Here is a 20,161-nt window from a genome sequence, read left to right as displayed (position 1 = left end):
GGGATGGGGTGACTGGGTGATAGACACTGGGGAGGGTACGTGCTCTGGTAAGCGGTGTGAATTGTGCAAGACTGTTGAATCTCAGATCTGTACCTCTGAAACAAATAATGCAATATATGTTAAGGAAAAAAAAAAAAAGAAGAAGAAGAAGGTAGCGGGAGGGGAAGAATGAAGCGGGGGAAATCGGAGGGGTAGACGAACCATGAGAGACGATGGACTCTGAAAAACAAACAGGGTTCTAGAGGGGAGGGGGGTGGGAGGATGGGTTAGCCTGGTGGTGGGTATTGAGGAGGGCATGTTCTGCATGGAGCACTGGGTGTTATGCACAAACAATGAATCATGGAACACTTCAACTAAAACTAATGATGTAATGTATGGGGATTAACATAAGAATAAAAAAAATTAAAAAAAAAAAAAAAAGAAGTCAGTGTTACTGAAACCCAAGTACAGCAGGACTCTATTTTTAACAGCAAAAACATATGATGGGATTCCAACCTCAAAGGGAGACCTTAATTTTGGTCACATCCACTGGCATTAGGAACAATATTCTAGCTCAGTGGCATCACTGTAGACCTATCAGGTGAGAGACTGAGAAATTAGGAAGTCAGCAATAAGCAGGGCTGATCCGTGGACACATGTGAGCCCGACTGGAGAGTTCCAGAAATTGCTGAGGAGGGGAATACTGTCTAATGCAGATGCCCTGCCTTTAGCCTTTCTCAGCTATTTTAGCAGCCAACGACAAAACAAAACAAACAAACCAAAACCCCCAAAAATCCAGTTCTCAAAAGAGTTGGTGAATAATATTAAGATTTTGGAAGAGCCTCAATAAATTGCACTCCTCTTCCCCACCTGGGTTCTGAACAAGTTGAGGAAATGAAACATAGGTAGAGTCAATGGGGGTCAACTCGGTTGCTGTTAAAGACCAGGCTGAAAGAGTAGGCTTTAGGTCTGATGGTCAAGTGGGCTGAAATTTGGCAGACTTACCCATAGGTAGGCATTTGCTGGACCAGGGCAGGCCCAGGCAAGACGGACAGTACAGAGAGATATAGTACTCTCTTGGAAGGTTCACTCCAAAAAGGAAGAAGCAGAGCTGAACCAAGAGGCCTAACAATTCTTCCAAAATTATGATCAGATTACTCACTCCAGTGCCCCAGGGGTGGAAGGAGTAAATGGGTAAAGAGAGACAAGGCCTGTGTTTAGGGAGATCCTCATTTAGAAACTGGGTGAGGAGAAAGGTTCCTCTCTCTCCTGTATCCACCGGGGGTCTTCCAGGAAAGCAAATCCATGCGAGGACATTAACTAGAGAGTTAAAAAAAACACAGGGAATTGGTTATAAAGGTGTTAGAGTTGCTGAAAGAATATTCTGGATTGGAGGAAGCATCCCAAAGACCAACAACTGCATAGCCACTACCCATCCTTAGGGCTGGAGGGACAAATGAAGAAGCTGGTATTACCTGAGCCCACAGCTGGGGCCACTTGGGAGACCCTGCGCATCATAAGGGGCCTATTTGGGCACGAGCTGGAGCCACACAGGAGTCGTGGTGGCTGCTGGATAGGCCTCCGGAAGCAGAGGAGAAGGGCAAGAAATACCCTGGCTTCTCCTTTCCTCCCAAACTCCAGTCTCCAGCAGTGCCTCTGATGGGCAAACCTCGTCTAGAGCCGGTGGTCAAGAGAGCCCGAGAAGCAGAGCTTGTGACCATCAGATGGACAGAGCACAGGCAGGGGACGGATCTGAGAGCAAACAGGCAACCAGCCAGCACAACCTTTAACAAGGAAGAGTTTTAAGAACATTTTTGTCAGTAGATTAAAGAGGAATTCATATAGGGGCGCTTGGGTGGCTCAGATGGTTAAGTGTCTGCCTTCGGCTCAGGTCATGATCCCAGAGTCCTGGGATCGAGCCCCACATCAGGCTCCTGGCTCAGCGGGGAGCCTGCTTCTCCCTCTCCCTTGGCCTCTCCCCCTGCTCATTCTCTCTCTCTCTCTCTATATCTCTGTGTCTCAAATGAATAAATAAAATCTTTTTAAAAAATTTTATAATAAAAAGAGGAATTCATATACTTATCACACAACAAAGCCTTTCCAAATTCTCTTTATTTCTTCAAATTTCTCTCCCTGCAGCAGTGCCATGTCTCTCCCCATCTCTCCTCCCTGCTGAGCTCTCTCTCTCTATCCCCGTGGCTGTCCTCTGCTCCCCCACCCCTCTCTCTGAATCCCTTCCACAAGAGCCTTGTTCAAAAGTCACAGGGACTTCGGTTGCCCCCACCTCACCTTCCCTATCAAAGATGGTGCTCCTTGGGGCTCTCTCGGTGGCCACTCAGGGCTTTGAGATTGGGTGAAGGGTATTCATGTGACCAACCTGGACATCACAGTGCAGTCGAGGCAATCCAATTACCCAGCTGAAGAGGGAGTTTTCACCTGCTCAAAAGAAGGTAGTCAGCAGGAGCCCTGCTGCTTTCCTTTCCTCCTTCAGTTTAGAGCAATTGACCACTTGGTTACCCTGGTTAATGCCCAAGTCAAAATACAGCCCCTGCAGCCCCCACCTGGCCTACAGGGGTGTTTGCTTTGGATCTAACAGAACTGAAAGGACCTCTTTCTGTTTTGTTTTCTTGGAACCATAGAATTTAGATATCTGTGGTTTAGCTCACGGGCTCACCTTTGGAGGGTGGTAATCACTGCTATTTCAAGGTGGATGAAAAAGATTAGAATAGTGCCTGGGACATAATAGGAATTTGAAAACTGTGTGTTGATAACACACAGCTAGATTCTCTGATTGCATTTGCTTGCTAGGGCTGCCATAACCAAGTACCACATCCTGGGTGGCTTAAACAACAGAAATTTACTTTCTCACAATTCTGGAGACTAGAAGTCTGAGATCAAGACTTTTTTTTTTTTCTGGCCAGCGTTAGTTTCTTCTGGGGCCTTTGTTCTTCTGAGGCCTTTGTTGTGTGGATGGCTGTCTTTTCCCTCTGTCTTCACAGGTTCTTCCCTCTGTAAATCCATGTCCTGATGTCCTCTTCCTATGGGGACATGACTCAGATTGGATTAAGGCTCACCCTAATACCTCCTATGTCCAAATAAGGTCACATTCTGAGGTGTAGGGGTTAAGACTTCAACATATGAAGTTTGGGGAGGGACATAATTCAGCCCATTACAATGATTTACTCGAAGTCATATTGCATCTCATGCAATAGATTATTATTATTATTATTTTATTATCTGAACTACAGAGGACAACACAAGTATTTCCATGGTTACCTTTATTGTTGGTAGTGGCAGGATCAGGATTAGACTATGGATTTCCTGGCACCCTAATCTGTCCCTGCAGGCTCTGTTAGGCTGTCTTTCCATCATGCTGGGATAACAGCATAGTTGTTAGATGATCAAGCTGGGTAGATATGCCCAGGGGTCCAAATCCCAGATCTGCTACCTATTAGCTACTTGACCTTGGACCAACTCCTTAACATCTCTTGGCTGAGTCAGTGTAATGGGATAATAGCAGTCCCTTCCCCACTAAGAGGGATGAGGATTCAGTGAGATGATGTATGTTGTCAGGGAGGAAAAACTTACCCTCTACACTCTTCTGTTTCGTCTTTGGGGGCCTGCAAATTAAACTAACAAAAGATAGATTAACAAGAGAAAAGGCACACCGCTTTATTACTATATACATGCATGGGAGGCCACAGAAAGGAGTGAAGCTCCAAGAAGCGGTTAGTCTCAGAGGCTGACATACCATTTTAACTAAGGAAAGGAGGTTTGGGTTTCAAGCAGTGATAAACGATGGGAAAGTAGCTAAGAAATACATGGGAGAACTGATGGAAGATGAGGGTTATTTTGGCAAGGTCTGTTTATGCAGACTCATCTCAGTGTTGACTCTCCATTTCCAGAGATTAGAGTCATTCCTGCCTCCCTGGTCTAGGGGCAGAGAAGGAGGGAAACTTCATAAAGGAAAACTTATACTCCACGTTTAGACAAGTGGAGGGCAGAGAACTCTTCCTGTCGATTCTCAGTTGCCTTCAATTCAAAGTAACCTAAAGCCAAAGTAGCCCATTTTGGGGTGGCATATTCTGATCCCTGCTTAGCACCTGGTGTGGGCAGTCCTGGATAATCACCCATCATTACATTCAAAGATGACCCTCCCTTGCAGCACAGCAGGGTTGCTTGGGAAAGGGATGAAGCAGTTTTGTCTCTTCTCCAGTTTTTCTGCCTAGGCTTTCTTACAAACAAGACTTTCCACATTTAAAACTATCTGATCCACCCTGAAAACTCACTCAGGTCTGTCCTCACCTCTGCACCCCTTTGCCACAGTCTGGTTCAGGTTCCTAGAGCGTAGATTGCCCTCTATCTAGCTTCCTTCCACCTCTGACACCAGGAAAAATGCAGAATCCTTCATGGGCTCCCCACGCCCTTACATCTTCAGAGTAAAGTTCAAGTGCAAAGCCCGGCCCCACCTGCTCTGCACCTAACTCTTCAGTCTGAATCCCCTTTCCCGCCAGCTCAGCACCAACCCAATAGCTATCACCCACTCAGGGGTGCATTCTCCTGCCTCGGGGCTTTTGAGTGGGGGCTTCATGTAGTGCTCTCTCCCTTACTCAAATATTTCTCCGCTGCCCTGCTGCCAACCCTCTTCCCGTTTTGGCTGATTAAGGTGTCCCTCTGTGTCTCCTCTGCTCTACAGAGCTGTAATTGTGCAATTTTCTCTTTGTCTCTACCTTTAATTCATAAGATATTTGAAGAAGGGACCACATTTCACTCATCTCAGAATCCCAGTGCCCAGCACAGGCCTGGCGTAATAGAGTGGGCATTCCTTATGTGCTTATTGAATGTAGGATGCCATTTAGTCTGTGGCACAAAAACCAACAATAATTTAATAGCTTCCTCTCTTGTCTAAAGTTCACGGCTTCTATAAAGAATATGTGAGGTGAATAGCAGGGGGCAGGTAGTGATCCTACAAAAATATGTGGGGGCAAGGAACGGTTGTAATGTAATGAAATGGACTTCATAAGTTTCCTCGAGGAAGATATATGTTAATTTCCCAAATGTATGAGCATCTGTGTATTTTCATGGAGAATATAGCGTCTTTTCTAACACTGAGATGCTTGAAATGGGATTATTTCCCTTCCAAATGAAAACCAATTAAATAAATTATATTTTTTCCCCTTGGTGCTTACAAAGTGTGGGAGTTGTCACCAAACATTACTAAATGTTCTAATTTAGTCATAAATGGGCTGAAAGAATGGAGCATAATTACTAAGTCCAAAGTAAGTTGTTCTAAATATTTTATCTTGTTCAGCATATGCTGCTAAAAAAAAACTGCTCGAACTATAATTGTCAACATTCGATTCACAAAAAGTAAACAACAGCTGAGTATAATGGGATGATAAAGAATCTCTCCATAATTCCCAACATATGGGAAAGAGTATGTCCATTTTGAAGTGAAAGATGATCACGTTTATCAACTGAGCTATTTTCTGTCTACAAATTCTTCCAATTGGAAAAAACATCCCCAGGAAAACTAGAGGCGTTTTCCTAAGTGGACAGGAAGACATAAAAACATGTTTGATTTTGGGGTGGAGGAATTTAGACTCACTGCAGGGATGGGAGGGGGCAAAGGGAAAAACACCTCATGTTTCTGTAAGAGCAGTCATTCTAGAGTTACCAGGCATGAAATGAACAAGCATATGTGGAAAATGTCTGGGTAAATTTCTATTTATCAGTTTCAGTTTCTGTGAACACACTCGGGTGGGTGGAGCCCATGATACATCTTGGCAAGATTTGGATTCATTTTAACCTGGAGGACCATATTTCAGGGGAAGGCTCCTGAGAAGTTGCCTGAAGTATCTTTTTCTTTATCAGATGTTTTTTGCATGTGGATTTTGAGCTCAAAGGAGACATTTAGAAACTATGTATCTTCAGAGGGAAGCACTAGGGGGGGGGGGGGGGGGGGATGGGCAGGTACTTCACAGCTGCTCTAGAAGAGAAAGATGGAGCAGGTCTCCAAAGAGCAGGGCTTGCTTCTTGGCTGAGAGAGACAAGGAGCAGAAGCCCTGCTAGGGGACAAAGGGCTCTGTGAAGAAATGCTGAGGAACAAGACTGCCCCTTTGTTTTTCCCCACGAATGAGGACAATCTAACTTAAATCCTTTCTGGAATGAGTAGCAGGGTTTGGGAGCAGGTATTGAATGAATAAATTTACAAGTCATTGAAACAATTAGTTATGAGTAAAGCACATCTAGACAGAGAGAGATAAACAAGAGGGCTGGCTCACTGAGAACTCTCTAAGGAGGAAAGGACATGTTCTCTATGGTCCAATATGAGGTAAAATACAGCAATTTGGAGGCAAAGAGCTGCTTTCTGAACTTCAGTTTTCTGGAGATGATAATCAGGAGTATTGTGAATATACTTTGCCGCTCTAAAACCCCATAAGTTTTACTTATCTCATTCTGACTGTATCCTTGACGTGCTATTCTTACAAATGATAGCATTATAAGTAATCAGATTAATCTCACTGAATAAGAATAAAAGCTGCCTTTTCACAGAGCTCTTCATTGTGCCAGGCAGTGTATCTGTCCACACACAGTGATTCTTTCTGTATAGAGACTCTCTGTTGGACTTCAAGGAGAAAGGAGGTGGGAGCCATAGAGAGAGCAGAGTAAACAGGTGCACACACACGCACACACACACACACAGCTAAGCTATTTAAGGTTACTCCAAGGAACACAAAACAGAAAAATTCTAAGAAAACAAAGGCACTTCAGGGAAAAACTCAGGATGACTGGCATGAAAAATCTGTAAAGGTCATTATATGAATTCTTGATGGGTAAGATGGCATTCTCATTCCTGAGACACAGAAAATGGCAGAAGACCTGTGTATTTGAGGGGTTTGATTGATTTCACTTCCATCAGTATCTTTTGAAAGCCAGTGCTCAACGCTAACCAGGGAAGAGTTGAACAGGTGGCAAGTGTAAGACCCAGCATTGCCTTAGGCAGGAAAAAGTCACACGAAGCATGCCACACACCCAAGACAGTACAGGATGGATTGCCAAAGGGAATCCCGGAAAGGGTCTTTTCGCCAAGAAAAGAAAGAACAACAGGAGCTGAAGTAGCAGGGAAGAGTCTTACTATGCTAGCTGGTAGACATTCTAGCCCCTCTTCTTGTGAGGCACACAATAATTTGTTAAATATTTGATGATGATAATGATGATGATGATGATGGGAAAATGTCTTAAAAATAAAATGAAGTGAAGTAGGAGGAAATGGTGTGTCTTAGTGCCCATCCCGCATCATTTAAATTTTTTTTTTAAAGATTTTATTTATTTATTTATTTGACAGAGAGAGACCAGCAAGAGAGGGAACACAAGCAGGAGGAGTGGGAGAGGGAGAAGCAGGCTTCCCGCGGAGCAGGGAGCCTGATGTGGGGCTCGATCCCAGGACCCCGGGATCATGACCTGAGCCGAAGGCAGACGCTTAACGACTGAGCCACCCAGGCGCCCCGTCATCCCGCATCATTTAATCATGAGATATAACTGGATTCCACTGAATGCAGCATCGTAATGATACTGGATTCATGGTATGGATCCCGAAAACGATATCCTAGTCACTCTCTTTTTTGAACAATTCTGGTCATTTGGATTCTTCCCTTCAAAATGTTCTTTTCCATCCATTATCTTGTCGGATGGTACTTACCTAACAACTAAGTGTCGAGTTGGGAGATGGTAATTAGATGCCACATCCTATTCTCCTGGTTTAATCTGACCTTTTCTTGATGAGGTGTTTTCTCCCCTCGAGTACTGGCATTTGAGGCCACCTAGGCAAGCTATTGTGGGTTGTTCCTTGCAGCAGAACTTCTCATCTAAAGGGCTTCAATATGAAAAGTCAGTCATTTCATTTTTTAAGTTAACATTTCTGCTGACTTAAACAGATTCTGCCTAACTTTTAGACAAAGGCATAGAATGGATGTGTATATTATATGACAAATGACAAGTGCTTCCAGAGAAGGTAAATATAATTTAGGTTCTAGATCGCGCCCTTGTCTAACTTTTCATTACTTCACTGACAATTGTAGTGATCTCCTTGCTGATGAGATTTTTGCTCTTTCCTCAAGCTGAGATTTATACTGACTTGAGATATATAATTTGGAGGAACATTTGTTTTGTGGTAGGAAGAGTGAATTATCTCTCAAGTTTTCCCATTGGATTTTTCATTAAAGATTCATTTCATGGTCCTCAGAGAATTGTTGATGCTGTGGTTTGTATTTTTTCAAAGCAGATTTTTAAGTTGGCAGAATAATTAAGCTTGCATTTGTCTTTTATGCTTAAAAAATAATTGACTGTGCTTGTGGGATATCCATATTTTACATTGACTAATTTGATTATTGGGGATGCTCGGTTTTTTGGCCTATGGGGTTTTTGTTGTTGTTGTTGTTGTTTTACTTTCTTTCGTTTTAAGAGAAGGAGGTCAGCAGGGCACAGAAAGCCACTTCTCTGAGATTATTAGAATTTGGAGCAAACAGTTTCAGAAAGAACTGTATGTATCCCTTTCCATAAATGACAATCTGTAGGCTTGCAGGAGAAAGAGGTCCAAGCAGGAAGAAGAGGCAGATTAGTTTCTGAGGAAGACTATGTGTTCGGATGCTTCTCGAATTTATGATTTTAGGGTAATTTGGTACCACCATAATCACAATATTACCATGTATCTTTCTACACAGTAATACCCATTTTAGCTCAGCCAGATTTATAGATGTTTGCTGATCCCTGCAGCATCTAGAGTTACTCATTCATAAATGCTTGATGAGCCCTCCGTAGGAGCCAGACACTTTGGCTCTACGCAAGGGACACTTTTATATTACATCTTAGTTGGTCCTAGTTAAGATCTCGTAAAGAGAGTTAGGCACCACCCTTATGGTGTTTATTACATTGTTCAAACATCCAGCATACATCTGTGATTCCTAAATATGTGAACTCAAAATAGACTTGCTGTGATTCAATCTTTCTGTACAGCAATTTCATCCCTTTCAATGTCGTGGTACCTTCTATCTTGACAGTACCCTTGCACATAAAAGCAGCTCAATAAATATTTGTTGATGGCAGACTGGGTATAGGTATGCAAAAGGTAGCAGCCCCCTCATCCCCCACTGGCCTGCACTTGACTGCCCCATCATGGGGCTTCTTACCATTTTCTTCTAATGAACTCTCGGTAGATAGCAAAGAAACGGGCCCAAACTCACCCCAAATCCATGTTTACAGCTTTGACCAGATTGACTATCACTCTTTAAGTGTGTAAGCACAAAACAGTTAAACAGTAGAACCCAGGGAGACAGGAAGCAGACGACTTTAACCATAGCTGCCACTACTGAAGGGGGGGTGGGGGGTGGGGGGTGGGCTGGCCTTTACTGTGTAAGATAAGAAGCAACCAGAGAGAAGAAGGAAGGGTACGGACTTGTATCAAGTGTGAACTCTTGGCAGGCACCCTACCAGCTGCTTGCATGAGCCGTGCTTCGGTCTCATAGCAGTCCAGAGCCATCGGCATTTCAAGGTAGAAAGGACGGGTCTCAGAAGCAGTTAAGTAACTTGCCCAAAGTCTCACAACTCACCTTTGGTAGATTGTGGACTTCGGCTCAGGCCAATGTGCTTGGAAGACCAGGCCTTTTCCATCCTGCCCAGCTGTGTCCATCCCACCTTCTGTAGTAAGGGGACACCTGCATGGCAAGCTGATCATTTGAGGTAGGCTCTCTCGATTTTAAGACTAAGATGCAGGTAATGAAGCATGTGCTGCATGTGTTTTTTTAGAAATGAGGAAACAGTGATCTCAGCCACGTGGCCAAGTCCCAGGGAACCCAGGCTAAGCAGGAGAATTGGGTTTCAGGAAGCGTAGGAAGCATATCAGAATTAGGCTCAAGGAGACTGGGAGGAGAAAGTCGTGTGGAGGCCAAGACCATTGTGGGAACTCAGGCGGTGGAGTTCCAGGGTCTTCTGGGAGGCCTCTACCATGAACGAGACCAATGCATTCTCTGCAGGTTTGCTTCTCTGAGCTTCTCTGTTTCTCTTTCACTGTCAACTGGTTTCCCCACCTTGTACTCACCATCCTTTCTTACAGTATCTGTGGGCCCATTGATTCTGCTTCCTCTCCACTGCAACATGCTCATGGCTCCTCTTGGCCCCCTTTTTACTTCAAAGCTCTTTCTGTTGCAGATTCTATACAAACTCTCACTGCAAACTGCCCCGTTCTCTCCAAGGTTCTCAATTCCAACTCCTGAGAGTTATTAGAGCCAGTTTCACCTTGTTTGGAAAGGCTTTTCCTGTCAGAATATCTCCAGGGCTCTTACCAGCCTATCAATTTGGATCGCCCCTGTGTTAGGGACCCAGCTGGGTGGAGTCACCCCAGGAGAGCTCAGGAACACCTCGCTCCTTCAGGAATGCTGAGGCACTTGCGGGCAGGATGACTGAAATGTTGGCAGTGACTGACAAGAGTCAAAACTGATTTCCCATCAATAGCAGGTCAGCATTGGAAAGGGGAGATCCCGAAATGCAGGGACACAAGATGGTAGCTGAGCAGGGGGTGGGGGACCAGAGCCGGCACTAGGAAGAGATGAAAAGACATCAGCTGGGAATTGAAAGTTCTTGGGAAATGAGCTTGCAGACCAGGAATCATCAAAAAGACATCCGCTGGGAACAGCGGCTTCTCACAGAGGCATCACCAGAGACCTCCGGGAACACTTCTTTTCTTTCTTCTGCTTGTGAATTTCAGGAAAATGTGTACAATCTCACTGGAAGCAGAGATTTTCTTACTTCCTTGGTATAGAATCTGAGAATATGACATTCGTTGTGTATTTGTCTCTCTCAAACTTAGTTTTTGAAATTATTATTTTTTTTAAATAATTGACAACATTGTGTCAGGTGTAAACCATGATTTGGTATTTATATATATTACAAAATGATCACTACAATAAGTCTAGTTAAAATCCATCACCATACATAGTTACAATTTTTTTTTCTCTTGTGCAATGAGGACGTTTAAGTTTTATTCTCTTAGCAACTTTTGAATATGCAATACAGTATTATTAACTATAGTCACCAGACTGTACATTATATCCCCCTGACTTATTTATTTTATAACTGGAAGTCTGTGCCTTTTGACCTTCTTAACCCAGTTTGCCCAACACCCACCCCTTACCACCGGCAACCACTAATCTGTTCTCTGTATCTATGAGCTTGGTTTATTTTTGTTGTTGTTGTTTTTAGATTCCATGTATAAGTGAGATCATATGGTATCTTTTTCTGTCTGACTTATTTCACTTGGCATAATGCCCTCAGGGTCCATCCATTTTGTCACAAATGGCAAGATTTTTTTTTTTTTTAATGGTCAAATAGTATTCCATTGTATGTATATACCGCAACTTGTTTTATCCATTCCTCCATCTATGGACACTTAAGCTATTTCCATATCTTGTCTATTGTAAATGATATTTCAGTGAGCATGGGTATGCATGTATCTTTTCAAGTTAGTGTTTTTGTTTTCCTGGGATAAATACCCAAATGTGGAATTGCTGAATGATACGGTAATTTTATTTTTAATTATTTGAGGAACCTCCATACTGTTTTCCATAGTGGATGCACCAGTTTGCCTTCCCACCAACAGTGCACAGGGTTCCCTTTTCTCCTCATCCTCGCCAACACTTATTTCTTGTCTTTTTGATACTGGCCATTCTGACAGGTGTGAAGTGATATCTCATTCTGGTTTCGATTTGATTTTCCCTGATGATGAGTGATGTGGAGCATCTTTTCATGTGTCTGTTGGCCATCTGTTTTGTCTTCTTTGGAAAAATGTCTATTCAGATTCTATGCCTATTTTTAGTCGGATTGTTTTTGGTTTGGTTTTGGTTTTGGTTTCTACTACTGAGTTGTACGAGTTCTTTATGCCTTTGGGATATTACCTACTTATCAGATCGATGATCTGTTAATTTTTGCTCGCATTCAGTAGGCTGCCTTTTCATTTTCTTGGTTGCTTCCTTTGCTGTGCAGAAGCTTTGTAGTTTGATTTTTTTTTTTTTTCTTTTGTTGCCCTTGCTTTTGGAGTCAGATCCAAAAAAATCATCACCAACACTGATGTCAAAGAGTTTTGTTCCTATGTTTTCTTCAAGGAGTTTCATTGTTTCGTGTCTGGCATTCAAGTCTTTAACACGTTTTGAGTTAATTTTTCTGTGTGGTGTAAGATAGTAGTCTAGTTTCATTCTTTTGCATGTGGCTGTTCAGTCTTCCCAACACCATTTATCTAATGAAGAGACTGGCCTTTCCCCACTGTATATTCTTGGCTTCTTTGTCATAAATTAATTGACCATATACACACGGGTTTATTTCTGGACTCTGTTCTGTTCATTGGTCTATGTGTCTGTTTTAAGGCCAATCCCATACTGATTTTATTATAGTTTTGTAATATAGTTTGAAATCAGGAAACATGAAAGCTCCAGTTTTCCAATTTTGTTCTTCTTTCTCAAGATTGCTTTGGCAATTTGGGGTCTTTCGTGGCTCCATGCAAATTTTTTTTAAAGATTTTATTTATTTATTTGAGAGAGAGAGAGAGTGAGAAAGAGAGAAAGAGAGAGCAAGAGAGAGCGGGGTGAGGGGGTGAGGGGCAGAGGGAGAAGCAGACTCCCCGCCGAGCAGGGAGCTCGATATGGGGCTGGATCTGGGGACTCCGGGATCATGACCTGAGCCGAAGGCAGACACTCAACTGACTGAGCCACTCAGGTGCCCCTCTGTGCAAATTTTAGGATTGCTTGTTCTATTTCTGTGAAAAATGCCATTGGAATTTTGATAGGGATTATACTGAATCTGCAGATGGCTTTGGGTAGTATAGACGTTTTAACAATATTAATTCTTCCAATCCATGAGCATGGACTATCTTTCCATTTATTTGTGTCGTCTTCAGTTTCTTTCATTAATGTCTTATACTTTTCAGTGTATAGGTTTTTTACTTTCTTAAGTCTATTCCTAGGTATTTTATTCTTTTGGGTGCATTTGTAAATGGGATTTAAAAAAATTATCTCTCTGCTAGTTATTATTGTATATAAATACAACAGATTTTTGTATATTGCTTTTATATCCTGCAACCTGACTGAATTCATTTATTAGTTCTAACAAGTTTTTGGTGGGGTCTTTAGAGAGCTCTGTATCATCTGCAATAGTGATAGTTTTATCTCTTCCTTTCCAATTTGGATGTTTTTTAATTTCTTTTTCTTGTTTAATTATCTGGGAGAAATTATTTTATTATATGACTAATGTACAAATGTACGCTCACTGTGAAAAATTCAAACAGGGGCGCCTGGGTGGCTCAGTCAGTTAAGCAGCTGCCTTCGGCTCAGGTTGTGATCCCAGGGTCCTGGGATCAAGCCCCATGTCCGGGAGCCTGCTTCTCCCTCTCCCTCTGCTGCTCCCCTTTCTTGGGCTCTCTCTCTCTGGCTTTCTCTCTCCAATAAATAAATAAATAAAAGCTTAAAAAAGAAAAAGAAAAAAATTCAAACAGTACAGATAAAGCCAAAGTCTGTCTTGACTCTCTTTCCCAAATCCTGTTTCTTACCCAGAGGGCATTTGGGTAGCTTTCCAGATCTGTTTCTATGCATATAGAGAGTTCCATTTGATTGTTTTGTATAAATAAACAGCCCTATCCAGCACTTTGCAATCCAGAACCATTTAAACCAAAGCAGATAGGTGAGATTTCTCACACCTCAGAAATACCTGCATCCAGGGGCGCCTGGGTGGCTCAGTTGGTTAAGCGACTGCCTTCGGCTCAGGTCATGATCCCGGAGTCCCGGGATCGAGTCCCGCATAGGGCTCCCTGCTCGGCGGGGAGTCTGCTTCTCCCTCTGACCTTCCCCCTTCTCATGTGCTCTCTCTCTCTCTCACTCTCTCAAATAAATGAATAAATAAAGTCTTTAAAAAAAAAAAAAGAAAGAAATACCTGCATCCAGTTTCCACACACAGATACTGAATGCCATTAAAGTCTAAGTAATTGAGCAGATAATTCAAAGGCCAAAAAAATCATTTGGCTAAAATATAAAGAGGCACCTGGCTGATGTCACCCCTTATTCTAGAAGCATTAGACAATCTATGGCTTGGCTCCTGCCTGGTTTGGGGCTGTGAACTCTGTACACATTTACCTGATAAATAACAGTTGAACTGAACCAGTATAAAGGTCAAGGCTAGCTGATGAAAATGAAAGTTCCCTCATCATAAACAACTATAAAAAGTCACACCAGACAATAATAGGAAAGTGAGGACCTAAACAAACAAATGAAATTTTTATTTGACAGCCTTCCCTTCCCCAACGATTATTGTTATTTCCATTCCGGCCACATCGCCTAAAATTCTTCAGGGGAGAGTTGAAGCAGGAATTTAACCCTGCACGGAATCCTCACTGATTTATAATTTAAAATTTTATAAATTTAGGAAAATTAGCAATGAAAATTCTGAATTTCAAAACTCCCTTTTCTAAAGTGCAGTTTAATTACTAATTGTATGTAGCCACTTAAATAGTCCGACTAGGACCATTAGATTTTTTAAATGACTGGCAATCAGGGCATCAATTAGCAGTATTTATATATGAACATCTGCTAACACCTATTTGCTTAATCCAAAACCATTCAAGCGCCGATGCACTATTGTAAACCACAGGAAGGCAACGATTCTATGTTTCTTTTTTTTTTTTTTTAAGATTTTATTTATTTATTTGACAGAGAGAGAGAGAAAGATCACAAGTAGGCAGACAGACAGGCAGAGGAAGAGGGAGAAGCAGGCTACCCGCTGAGCAGGGAGCCTGATGCGGGGCTCGATGCGGGGCTCGATCCCAGGACGCTGGGATCATGACCTGAGCCGAAGGCAAACGCTTAACCAACTGAGCCACCCAAGCGCCCCTATGTTTCTATTCCAACACCCCTCCCTTGCCCCCTGTATACACAGGACACTTACTATACCTCATGCATGGGCTTGCAGTAAATGCATATTGACTGTCAAAAACATAAACATGACAAGGCCCTGGAGATACAGGAATGAACAAGACAGACGAAATACTTGTCTTCCTAGCACTAATATTGGAGTGGCCGACGGGGACAGAAAATAACCTTAAAATTAAAATCATTTCAGACAGTGATCAAGGAATGAAGAGAACAAACCAAGGCAAAGGGAGAGGATGATTGGAGCTGGGTGTATTTTAGTTAGGGTGAGCTGGGAGGTCCTCTCTCAGGGGGCCATTTAGGTTGAGACATGAATGATGGGAAAGAACCCTTTAGGCTAAAATCTGTAGTACAACTGGAGAAAACAAACAAATCCACAAAAAGCAATTAGCAAATAATGAAGAGCTACAGTGTGGGAGTGATGAGCATGAGGGCATTAACAGTCAGGGAAGTGAAAGCTATATCTGGAGTAAAGGAGGAAAAACTTGTTCTCGATCCTCTTAAGATCCCTGGCTGAGTCTGAAAACCAAACTGACAAAGACAGATAAACAGAAGAAATGCACACGAATTTATTTAGTGTAAGTCTTACCTGACACGGGAGACTTCATAAGGAAACAAAGACCGGAAGGAGCAGTTAGACTTGTGTGCTTTTATGCCACGTTGGTTGGAGAGTGGACAGTCATGGGGGAATATGACAGGGCAAAGAGTATCTGGTAAGTGAAGCAAACTGGGGAAACCTAGCAAGTCCTGTTTGTTAGGATTCTTCCTGGCAACCCTTTGTCTTTGGAGATAAGCATGCTCCTTTCCTCCAGGGATTGGGTGTAGCAAGGGCACCTCTCACATGAGGACTTTATGACCTGTTTCAGAGAAGAAGGCTGAGATGGGGAGGAGGTCAGAGTGACCTTCCTGCTTCTGCCATGTTCTCAAACTCCTTCGGCTTAAAATACCCAATAGGCTAAGGTGCCATATTTTGAGGTATGAGTCCTGAATGCCATCAGTGGTCTCAGTATGTCTGAATCTGGTCTGGGTAGGATTTAGGGTGAAAGAAGAAGGAAGGGCGGAGGACTTCACAGACAAGGACAGAGGTGAGGCAATGTAGGGGAGGGAGGCATTAGACATAAGGAACCACTCCCTGTTGGGGTCATGCAAGGACATGGCCAGTACCTGAGAGTGGGTGCCTCCTTAAATTGTGTGCACTCCTTGCCTCTTCTGCCTCCCCCTCGTCCCAGGGCTAAGGATGGGCATGACTTGAGCAGAGAGCAAGGAGACCTCCTGGCTGAGAAGGAAAACTGCAGGGCTGGTGCTGTCACTGCAGACTTGGCATTGCTCTGAGAGGGCTTGGCACCACTAGCTAAGTCTCAGTGCTCTTCTATTGAAGGAAAACAATTTCAGGGAATCTCAGCATCAGACAAAGCCACTCTGTGATCATGATGGATCAAGATAAAAACAAGACCACTTCATAATTACATCCGAACACAGACAAAACTCAAACCTTGTCCAAGTCACGATACCAAACATCTCTCCCAGCTAATATGGTGGATGGCTGTTTCTTTATCAACTACACCCCTAGTTTCCCTCTAGTCTGCCCTCTCTATACTTAACATTTCTAAAGATACCAATCAGAGAATGAGCCAGCCTCCTGATAACACCCAATCTAGAGCACAGCCCTGCTTCCTTGAACACTCCCCAAAATCAGCAAGTGCAAGCCTATGTCCTGTAGGTCTTTGTTAATACCCACCCCCCACTGAAACACCCATGGGTTGTGTAGGGGTGCTCCTGGTGGTCTTTGCTGGAGGGCACTGACATGGGTAAGAACGTGTCCCACTGGGATGTGGAGGGGAACAAGATCAGGTGGCAGTAGGAACTGGTCAGTTTACGAGGTTGAGCATGTAGGAGGGCTCCCCAGCCTTGGAAGCTAGAGGCCATGGGAGGGAAAACTCGCTGTCGGCCCTTTAGGAACTGAGACTGGTCCCAGTGGAAATTGTGGTACTGGAAAGTTGATGTGCCACGTACACGGTTCATGTGGGTGTGGGGTTTCATGTGGGTTCCCTGGGCCAGAGGCTATTTTTCACAGATAGGAAAAAGGGGGTAGCAGCTAAGTGACTTCTTAAAATTTGCATATGGACTAAAACAGGGCTTCTGAGTCTCTTGTTTTTAATATTAGCAGTAGCTCTGCCTGGCCCCATCCCACTCTCACCCTAACCACATATAATATTACTAAAAAAATGAAACCGTTTCTTGGCTTTTTAAAAAGGTCATTTAATATGGAAATGCCTATGGGAAATTTAATAAATAAGACAATTCACACTGTACCTGTGAACTTAATTTTATCATTCATTAAGCCAGCAGAGAAAGGAGCGTCTCGGCTAACTGCTCGGTGCTTGGTCTTGTTTTCCCGGAAACACAAACATCTCTGTCTGTCGCGACTCTCCAAAGCTCAAGGCCAAGACGTGTCTCCACTGACGGAGCTCCAGGGCCTCATTTGAGCTCTCGTGTCGCCTTTCTGTGGGTGCCCTCCTCCACAAGCCATGCTGACTCCCTGAGAGGTCTAGAAGAAGGGGATGGCTAAGAAAACCTGACGCCTGGTAGAAATGCATTCCAATGAATGGAATTGCTCCATATTGGACTTTTCAGCTGGAGTTTCCAAAAAGAGACTTCAAAGTAAGACAGATGTTCCAGGATTAGGTCACAGAGAAAGTCTTCTCAGTCTTAGAAAGGACAAGACATGGGCCTATGTCTCAGGCTCTGAGGAAGAAACTTCTCATTTCCTTTCCCTGTAAGTCTGTGTGGTGTCATTTCTCCCACCTGCCTTGGCTTATTGGCATGGGCATCTCCTTGCCCTTCCAGACTGTCAGATCCCAGAGGGCAGGATGCACCACTGATATGCCTCTGTTTTCTCCACAGCAAGTCTAGTGCCTGTCCCCAAGGAGGTTCTTGGTCATTGACTGACACTGTATTTGAAATGAGCTGAAGAAAGATTTCAAAAATAGTTGGCTTTCTCTGATCGGAGTTTTGCTAGCTGGGAAGGTGATGCCGGGTAACTTCTCAGCAGGGTTTGAATTGTGAGTGCTAGGGAAAGAGCAGCCTGATTCAAAGAGGGACAGATTTCACTAGGATACACTCTGTTATCTTTGTTTTACATTTAAATGAAACATTTGGGGGCTACATAAAATTTGGATGACACATTAAGGGCAATTTCCTCAGCATGATTCAAGCTGCTGATTAGAGATCTGAGGCCTCCTGGAGAATGCTGTTAGTGCTGCTGATTGGTTAAGCGCTGTTTCCCAGTGCGGGGTGGGCTCATTTTCCCTGGGAGAACTGCAAAGCAGCACCTTCCAGGCGCAGCCAAAGCGAACTCTCTCTTCAAAAAGTCTGGTCCCCTGAGCTGAAGCTCTTGAGCTCTCTTCCTAACTACACAGGAAGCAATGAAATGTCAGCTGCACTGTGGGGTGAAGAATTAACCACCCTCTGAAGAGGTCTGACCTTTATTCCTGGCTGCTAGTGGGTAATCTCTGGTGTGAATCTTCTGGGAACAGTGATTTAGATGGGGGGTTGGCCACCCCAGAAAGACCAACAACATGACTTGGGGCCAAGGTTTTGGGTCTTCTGGTATCAGTGGCCTGGAGACTGAGGTCAACAACGCGCTATCAGTCAGTCAGTCCATCATGCCTGTGTAATGGAGCCCCAAGAAAAATCGAACGCTGAGGATGAGGTGAGCTTCACTGGTTGGCAAAACCCTGTGCGAACTGTCACACATTGATGTCATACAACACATCTCCTCTCCCTGGGTGAAAGCCCACAGAGGCTCTGTATTCCAAACCTCTGTATTTGGACTCTGTCCTATGTGTCTTTTCCTTTGGCTGACCTTTATCTCCAGCTTTCCCCTGTAATAAAGCATAACTGTGGATAAACCAGCTTTCAGTGAGTCCTGTGAGTCTTTCTAGAAAACACCAAACCAGATGGTGATTTTGGGACCCATTGAACTTACATTGGTGTCAGAAGTGAGGACAGTCTTGGGCACTGTGCCCTCTACCTTTGCAATTGGCCCTAAAGCTCTCACATGCACCCTCTCAGTAAAACCAGACCCCAGGCCCTGGGAATAAGGAATTAGTTTGCTCCCAGGGAACAGTCTATACTGAGATTGGGAACATTCCAGTTTAGAGTGCTGGTGGTGGAGGATAAGGGATAATGTGCTCCATATCCCCCTGCAAACCTGACAAGAATCTATCAACAGTAAGTTTACCAGCTAACTAGAAATATTAAGGGAACACGCTTAGATAGATTTTAAGGCCCCTGTGCATCTGGAGTGCACAGGGTAGAAGAAAGAGCAGTAAACTTGAAAACACCAGACCAAGTCTCTAGCTCAGGCTCAAACTCTAGAAACCTCTGTTAGTCTATATAACTCAGTTTCCCAGGCTTCAGTTTTCCCATCTTAAAGTGAGAATGATGGTCCCTGGCCAGATCACTTCAAAAGGTTATTTGAATGAACAAATGAAATAATGTGTGTTAAAAGTTTAGAAACCTGTTGGGGTGCCTGGGTGGTTCAGTTGGTTAAGTGTCTGACTCTTGATTTTGGCTCAGGTCATGATCCCCGGGTTGTGAGAATGAGCCCCACGTCAGGCTCCATGCTCAGTGAGGAGTCTGTTTGAGATTCTCTTTCCCTCTGCCCCTCCCCACCCCCCCACTCTAAAATAAATAAATAAATAAATCTTTTTTTTAAAGTTTAGAAACCTGTGATGTGATATTTATAGAAACAGGCAATATTAATATTGTCCTACTCCCAGCCATTTTATAGATGAGACCCAGAGGGCAGAAGTGACATATATTGCAAGTCAATAAAACTGGGACTCCCTATCCCCTGACTAGCATGCCAGTGATTTTTTAATAAAAATTCATTGTACGGGAGTATTCCCTTGTCCAGGGAGGCAGGCTTTCAATGACCTCCACTGTTTAGAATAAGCAGGGAAGTGTCAGAACACTGAACAGCTGTCAGGAACACCACTTTCCGATGGAAGCTTCCAACCGTACAACCTGGAAGGTAATCTAAAATTAAGTGTACCAATTTAACGGTTTATTATTTGTTCTATTGAGAGCAACAAAATAGGTGGGGTAGAGCAGCTAGAGGCCAGTAAGCAGATGTGAGAGAAAACACCATCAGTGGCATCAATTTCAAGCAGGGACGAAATAGCCCATAATTTGTTAGCATTGCCAGTCTCCGT

The 20,161-nt window shown here is 43.5% G+C and overlaps 1 long non-coding RNA gene across 1 annotated transcript; it reads right to left on the bottom strand.

Moving 5' to 3' along the window:
- Nucleotides 1–3,000: 3,000 nt before the first annotated feature.
- On the bottom strand, nucleotides 3,001–15,628 carry LOC110593639. Its single transcript, XR_002481165.1, has 3 exons — nucleotides 15,532–15,628; nucleotides 3,568–3,611; nucleotides 3,001–3,017 (listed from the first exon to the last, which is right to left on the bottom strand). It is a non-coding gene; the product is annotated as an uncharacterized LOC110593639 (long non-coding RNA).
- Nucleotides 15,629–20,161: the final 4,533 nt, after the last annotated feature.

The sequence above is a fragment of the Neomonachus schauinslandi genome, chromosome 5 (assembly GCF_002201575.2).
Source record: "Neomonachus schauinslandi chromosome 5, ASM220157v2, whole genome shotgun sequence".
NCBI classification, from domain to species: domain Eukaryota; kingdom Metazoa; phylum Chordata; class Mammalia; order Carnivora; family Phocidae; genus Neomonachus; species Neomonachus schauinslandi.
This window is presented reverse-complemented; position numbering and strand designations above follow the sequence as displayed.